Source organism: Oncorhynchus kisutch, unplaced genomic scaffold, assembly GCF_002021735.2.
Source record: "Oncorhynchus kisutch isolate 150728-3 unplaced genomic scaffold, Okis_V2 Okis07a-Okis12b_hom, whole genome shotgun sequence".
In the NCBI taxonomy this organism is placed as follows: domain Eukaryota; kingdom Metazoa; phylum Chordata; class Actinopteri; order Salmoniformes; family Salmonidae; genus Oncorhynchus; species Oncorhynchus kisutch.
Window position 1 is genome coordinate 9,144,161 of NW_022261984.1, and position 8,370 is coordinate 9,152,530.

The 8,370-nt window shown below is 43.5% G+C and overlaps 1 long non-coding RNA gene across 1 annotated transcript; it reads right to left on the reverse strand.

Annotated features, from left to right (window-relative positions):
- Positions 1-5,437: 5,437 nt before the first annotated feature.
- LOC116360140 (uncharacterized) lies at positions 5,438-6,881 on the reverse strand. Its single transcript, XR_004206927.1, has 3 exons — positions 6,862-6,881; positions 6,461-6,736; positions 5,438-5,487 (listed from the first exon to the last, which is right to left on the reverse strand). It is a non-coding gene; the product is annotated as an uncharacterized LOC116360140 (long non-coding RNA).
- Positions 6,882-8,370: the final 1,489 nt, after the last annotated feature.

Sequence of the window (8,370 nt, forward strand, 5' to 3'; positions counted from 1 at the left end):
CTCAGGGTGAACCCATTCCAGGGCTTGGGCCCCTCTCTCGGGTTGAACCCATTCCAGGCTTGGGCCCCTCTCTCGGGGCGAACCCATCCAGGCTTGGGCCCCTCTCTCGGCGAACCCATTCCAGGGCGCCCATCTCCGCCACTCTCTGCCGGATTTAGGGATCTGAACCCTTTCGATTGGCTCACATGCCACAGGCCCATATGCTCACATGCCATAGGCCCATATGCTCACATGCCATAGCCCTATGCTCACATGCCACAGGCCCATATGCTCACATGCCACAGGCCCATATGCTCACATGCCACAGGCCCATATGCTCACATGCCACAGGCCCAAAGGCCCATATGCCCTGGTACTTTCATAGGCTTTCAGGACTATACACATGACATATTATGTCGTATTTTAGGTATAACAAAAATGTACTTTATTTAGTCACATAACTACAGCTGTGGCTCAAGTGTTGGCACCAACTACAGATGAACTATAGATAAACTCAGACGTCAACATGGACCAGTCGGCGTTGTACCAACCGTAAGTAAATGCAAATAGAAATCATCTCATTAACAAGTAGTACGTATAAGTATATAACAACATGGATGTATTTTATTCATTCTAATCTGCATACCAGATATTTTCCAGACCATTGAACCAGTCATGGGACACCACACTGAGAAAGGGGATGCAAAGCGGTGGTTTTACCAAAAGGTGATCTTCCCAGGATGTCAACATTCCGTTATCTTCTGTTGGAGAGGGAGGTTCCATTCAGGATGTCAACATTCCGTTATCTTCTGTTGGAGAGGGTAGGTTCCATTCAGGATGTCAACATTCCGTTATCTTCTGTTGGAGAGGGAGGTTCCATTCAGGATGTCAACATTCCGTTATCTTCTGTTGGAGAGGGGAGGTTCCATTCAGGATGTCAACATTCCGTTATCTTCTGTTGGAGAGGGGAGGTTCCATTCAGGATGTCAACATTCCGTTATCTTCTGTTGGAGAGGGGAGGTTCCATTCAGGATGTCAACACTCTGTTATCTTGTGTTGGAGAGGGAGGTTCCATTCAGGATGTCAACACTCTGTTATCTTGTGTTGGAGAGGGGAGGTTCCATTCAGGATGTCAACACTCTGTTATCTTGTGTTGGAGAGGGAGGTTCCATTCAGGATGTCAACACTCTGTTATCTTGTGTTGGAGAGGGGAGGTTCCATTCAGGATGTCAACACTCTGTTATCTTCTGTTGGAGAGGGGAAGTTCCATTCAGTATGTCAACATTCGTTATCTTCTGTTGGAGAGGGAGGTTCCATTCAGGATGTCAACATTCCGTTATATTCTGTTGAGAGGGGAGGTCCATTCAGTGAGCTGGAGCCCTTTGAGTTGGCCCTGCCTCTGGGAGACTGTCAGATATGGTCAAAATATCTGTAAGATATCTGTCAATATTTTTAGCTACATACTTCATTTGGAGAGTTTTATTTTTACCACTTCAGGGATCTTACTATCAAACAGTCATGAAATCATAAATAATGAATGTGTACACTACAGTTATGTGAATTTGATGGACGTTCTAACTTTAAAGGTCCAGGACCAAAGTACAAATTAATTCCCTGCTCAGCCCTGTCCTTTCATTCTATAAATTCTTGGTCCTCTCTAGGTTTCTTCCTAGGTTTCTGGCCTTTCTAGGGAGTTTTCCTAGCCACCGTGCTTCTACACCTGCATTGCTTGCTGTTTGGGGGTTTATAGGCTGGGTTTCTGTACAGCACTTTGAGATATCAGCTGATGTACGAAGGACTTTATAAATACATTGATTTGAGTCAATGCCATGTCTGTTGTCTTTTTTCATAGCCTGAGAGAGAGAGAGAGAGAGAGAGAGACCGACCCTACTACACTAACTGATACATGAAGATGTTTGGTACCAGAGGTAGATACTGTGAGAACCCTACTACACTAACTGATACATGTAGATGATCTAAGTTATTCATACTGTATGTTGTAGTCTGTCCAAGAGGGGAATCACACAGACTGATCTCAGTTAATTCATACTGTATGTTGTAGTCTGTCCAAGAGGGGAATCACACAGACTGATCTCAGTTAATTCATACTGTATGTTGTAGTCTGTCTAATAATTAAAATCACACAAGACTGACAGCCTGTAATTTATTAAAAGCATTCAGTTGATTACATGGCAGTTTTAGAGAGCAACATCATAACAATAATCTACTTCATAATCAATTTCATAACATTTATAATCAATAACATCATTATCTATATACTACTAACAACATAACACTAATCTACTTCATAATCAATATCATAACATTTATAATCAATAACATCATGAGGTAAACAACAACAAACCCCTTTATTAAAAAATGTTTCAAAATACAAAGAATGAACAGATGATTATAATAATACCTGGACTAATAATGGAAACACTTCAAGATAAAGAATCCAAGAGACACTAAATAGATAAAGAATCTAAGAGACACTAAATAAGATGAAGAATCTAAGAGACACTAAATAAGATGAAGAATCTAAGAGACACTAAATAAGATAAAGAATCTAAGAGACACTAAATAAGATAAGAATCTAAGAGACACTAAATAAGATAAATAAATAAAGATTAGAAGCAAAACTGGAACATGAAACCGACGTAATTGAGCTACACTCTTAAAATAATTAAAAACCGATTGTTACCAAAATCCCATGTTACCAAAACCCCATGTTACCGAAGTCCCATGTTAACAAAACCCCATGTCACCCAAACAACATGTTCCCCCAAACCCCATGTTACCCACCAACTCCATGTTACCCCAATCCCCATGTTACCCAAAACCCCATGTTACCCAAAACCCCATGTTACCCAAAACCCCATGTTACCCAAACCCCATGTTACCAAATCCCATGTTACCCAGAACCCCATGTTACCAAAATCCCATGTTACCAAAACCCCATGTTACCCAAAACCCCATGTTACCAAAATCCCATGTTACCCCAAAACCCCATGTTACCCCAGAACCCCATGTTACCAAAATCCCATGTTACCCCAAAACCCCAGGTACCCAGAACCCCATGTTACCAAAATCCCATGTTACCCAAAATCCCATGTTACCCAAAAACCCCATGTTACCCCAAAAACCCCATGTTACCAAAACCCCATGTTACCAGATCCCATGTTACTCAGAACCCCATGTTACCAAAACCCCATGTTACCCAAAACCCCATGTTACCCCAAAACCCCATGTTACCAAAATCCCATGTTACCACCCCAAAACCCCATGTTACCCAGAACCCCATGTTACCAAAATCCCATGTTACCCCAAAACCCCATGTTACCCAAAACCCCATGTTACCAAAACCCCATGTTTCTCTGGTGGTAAAAACCAAACTAAATGATAATGGTGGTTGCAGTCACTCCTTTTAGATTTCTTCCAAGGTTCTAGAAAGATAAAGTAATTCTGAACTTGTTATTACAATTAGAACCACTTCAGGTTTGTCACCACATTTTAAACACCAGTCCACTGCTGACCATCGATTTAAAACACAATTCACGATTCATTCTACTCCTACTCTACTCCGTCCCCTGGGCTGCTCTCTCCTCTCCTGGTCCAGCTTCAGCTCTGGAGCTCAGAGAGACCATCTCCATGGCATTGACATAAAGATCCATGCTGCTCACCCTGTTCACTCTCTTCTGCCTCCTGGTGGGCTAGGGAGACACAGCACCAACAGTCAGACATTTACTCTCTAGTATCTCCATTCTCTCCTTCCCTCTCCCTCTCCCTCTAGTTTAAATGACTTGTAACGTCTGAGTAAATGTCTTTACCTTGTAGTACAGGTAGGAGGTGGTGATTGTTGTCAGTAGGATCAGCAGCACTACAACGTGTCTGATGATGAAGGCTGGCAGAGGAGAGGCTGCAAACAGAAACACCTTTGATGAGGGGACTGATCATCATCACATAGATCTGTGGGAAATCTGTCAATGACAAAGTTATAAGTCTGGTTATTGTTCAGTTACCTGTGATGGTGAGGGAGAGGAGCTCACTCTCAGAGGAGAAGTTATGAGAGAAAACATAATTGTCATAACACAGCTGTAGTTCCCTTGGTGGGAGTCATCTGCAGCAGGGAAGAGGAAGGCAGCAGAGTGATTGACAGCTGGCTGGATCTGGGTTCTGTTGGAGCTGGTGAACGTGAGGAGGAAGGAGCCTCCTGGGTACTGTGGCTGAGTGGAGCAGGTGATGGTGAAGTTGTAGCCCCTGAACATCTCAGGCCTCTGGTGGCCCCTGAAGACCCCTCCCATTGGGTCAGTCAGGAAGATATCAGGCTGGACCAGGAGATCTGTACAATAAAAGAGAACAAGAAAAACCTCTTCAACTAGTTTCCTATAGATATGACAATAACATCAGCATGTAACAGTGCCAGCCACCCTCCCTCACAGGGCAACATGAGTAGTGGGCCTACAGTCACTGAGACAACATATGTTGATATCAGGCTGAAGCAGGACATCTGGAACAAGAGGAGAGAAAAAGAAAACGTAGCTCCTCAACTACTTTCCTCATTTAGATGTGACAATAACATGACATGTGACAGTGGTAGTGAGTAGAGACGTTCACTGAGATAACACTCAAATACAAAAGCATTCTGGGATATTTAAGTTGTATTTGATTCCTACTTGACTGAGTGATCTATTTAGTAAAGCAGACTGACAAGTTAAACAGTCATCATGAGAGGTGCAGATGAAGTTGTATGAATGAAGGAAATCAGTTGAATGTAATTATAATATGTTGATATTACCTGAGCAGATCACTGTGAGTCCAGGACGGAGATCATACGTTCTTCTACACTCCCTCAGTGAAGACTCAGACCCAGAACATGAAGCTCCATTCCCTCTAGTGGTGTTTCCAGGTAGTGCTGAAACAGTGGAGCCACAACCCAGCTGTCTACAAACTAATGCAGCTACATCCCTCTGGTTCCAGTCAGTAGTTCCCACAGTCCTCCACTCTCCCTGGTCGTACCACTCCACTCCACCAGCACAGCGACTGTCTCCTCCCACCAGCCTCACATCATCAGGCTCTGAGAAAAGAAAAGAGAGAGACAGTAATCTTACTATTTTCTCACTAAAACACACCTATATTGTCTCTCATATTCTTCACTCCAGGTGAGAAACAATGTTGATTGAGTGACAAACTGTTTCTTACCTGAGCAGGTGAGTCCAACAGCATTACCAGGTAGGCAGGTGTTGTTCTCTCTGTCTGAGGTGTCACAGTCCAGGAGAAGGGACTCTTTGCCTTTACACTGGAACTCTTTATCCCAGGTCTGACCCTCACCTTCTCCATAGAGCCCCCCCTGTAGAGCTGCAGGAGCCCCACAGCCAAGCTCCCCACAGACAACCTCTGCATCCTGCCGGTCAAAGTCAGCTTCACACACTGAGGCCCAGGACTGATTGGACTTCACCTCCACTCTCCCAGAGCAGAGACCAGCTCCATCCACAAGCCGCACAGACTCTGGAGAAAAAGAGTTGGTTGAACATTCAATCAGTTTTGTTGATGACACTGTCAAGGACTAAACACAAATATGTTGGATAAAAGATTGTAGTTTGCTATGTTTGATACTGTAAGAGGTAGAAATGGGTTCTTAGTTACTCAGGATCGGGTTGGGAATAATGCAGGCAGGAGACAGGAATAAGTTCACTTCACTTTATAGAAAATAAACAGCTGGACATCCATCAGGCAGCTTCACTTCAGTAACATCTGATCTACAAGGTCTGATACTGTATGTCAGGGTCAGGATGGGCCAAGAGTGGAAAAGGTTACTGGTTATGATGACATCACTGGTGAGAACTCAGTGATAAAAATATATTTGATCTTTCCCATCTCTCCCTCTTCCTCTCCTCCTCCCTCATTCTCTCTTTGTGACAGTGGTAGTGAGTAGAGACGTTCACTGAGGTAACACTCAAATACAAAGCATTCTGGGATATTTAAGTTGTATTTGATTCCTACTTGACTGAGTGATCTATTTAGTAAAGCAGACTGACAAGTTAAACAGTCATCATGAGAGGTGCAGAGGAAGTTGTATGAATGAAGGAAATCAGTTGAATATAATTATAATATGTTGATATTTCCTGAGCAGATCACTGTGAGTCCAGGAAGGAGATATAATACATGGACTAAAGTATGTGGAACTCAGCAGTGAGTTTTACAACAGAGGATTATTTTTACACTCTACGTGGTTCAACACTCGGCGGTCCTTTCTGTGAGCTCGTGTTGTCTACCACTTCACGGCTGAGCCGTTGTTGCTCCGAGATGTTCCACATTGAAATTCACTGACATCTTCAGTAAGGACATTTTACTGCTGATGTTTGTCTATGGAGATTGCATGGCCATGTGCTCAATTTGATACACCTGTCAGGTGTGGCTGAACTAGCCGAACCAACTAATGTCCACATACTATTGGCCATATAGTGTATCTTGTAATTACCTGAGCAGATCACTGTGAGTCCAGGACGGAGTTCATTCGTTCTTATACACTCCCTCAGTGAAGGCTCAGACCCAGAACAGGAAACTCCAAACCCTCTAGTGGTGTTTCCAGGAAGTACTGAAACAGTGGAGCCACAACCCAGCTGTCTACACACTACTACAGCTATAGACATCACGTCAGAGAGAGTTCCCACAGTCCTCCACTCTCCCTGGTCGTACCACTCCACTCCACCAGCACAGCGACTGCCTCCTCCCACCAGCCTCACATCATCAGGCTCTGAGAAAAGAAAAGAGAGAGACAGTAATCTTACTATTTTCTCACTAAAACACACCTATATTGTCTCTCATATTCTTCACTCCAGGTGAGAAACAATGTTGACTGAGTAACAAACTGTTTCTTACCTGAGCAGGTGAGTCCAACAGCATTACCAGGTAGGCAGGTGTTGTTCTCTCTGTCTGAGGTGTCACAGTCCAGGAGAAGGGACTCTTTGCCTTTACACTGGAACTCTTTATCCCAGGTCTGACCCTCACCTTCTCCATAGAGCCCCCCCTGTAGAGCTGCAGGAGCCCCACAGCCAACATCCCTACAGACTACCTCTGCATCCTGCCGGTCAAAGTCAGCTTCACATACTGAGGCCCAAGACTGATTGGACTTCACCTCCACTCTCCCAGAGCAGAGACCAGCTCCATCCACAAGCCGCACAGACTCTGGAGAAAAAGAGTTGGTTGAACATTCAATCAGTTTTGTTGATGACACTGTCAAGGACTAAACACAAATATGTTGGATAAAAGATAGTAGTTTGCTATGTTTGATACTGTAAGAGGTAGAAATGGGTTCTTAGTCCCTCAGGATCAGGTTGGGAATAATGCAGGCAGGAGACAGGAATAAGTTCACTTCACTTTATAGAAAATAAACAGCTGGACATCCATCAGGCAGCTTCACTTCAGTACCATCTGAACTACAATGATCTGCCCATGAACATCTCCCATAAACCAATATGACAAACACAAATATAATGTTTAAATACATCTGACATCTCTCCCTCTATTTAAATGAAATAAAAACACATAAAACATGATACATGGTAATATTGTATAATGTATAAATAAATCTCTCAATATGACCAGTCTCTTACCTGAACAGGTCACATGACGATAATATTCACCATCACAGACACCAGGTCCTCCTCTGCCACACTGTCTAATAGAAGACTCATGTCCACGACATCTATATAGTCTGACTCCTCTTCTTCCATCTTCAATCAGACGTCCTCTAGATTCAGATACAGGATTCCCACAGTCCATCTCTCTACACACAACCTTAACCTCTCTCATCATGTCCCACCACACAGGACATACACCTGTCCACCCTCCTCTGTAGAAGACTTCCGCTGTCCCAGAACAGGAAGTGGTCCCATTCACCAGTCTGACTGAGTGTTCAGCTGTAAACAGCAGAGAGGAAAACACAGTGGTGAGGACAGATGATGACAGTGATTCTGTTATTCTAACAGCAGTGATGCTTTGTGGTTGACAAGTATTAGTAGTTCCATAAAACACTACTTGTTATTGGGGTTTAGAATGGTTTGTATGGACACATGAATTTCTCCATGTGGGATAATAAAGTTGACTAACATTGAACTGCTATAATCACTGTAGATTTATACTCTACCTACCTGGTGGACTGACGCTTTGAGCCTGGAGATCTGAGGAGAAAGAGAGAGACAGAGACAGAGAGACAGAGAGAAACAAAGGAGAAAGGGAGGAGTCAGAGGAAGAGAGAGACAGAGGTTAAATGAACATCAACATGACCTTTCATGATGTGATGGGGAAGACAGGCTTATCGTTGGTATGGTGCAACAACACCCATGTGTACATACACTATATATACAAAAGTATGTGGACACCCCTTCA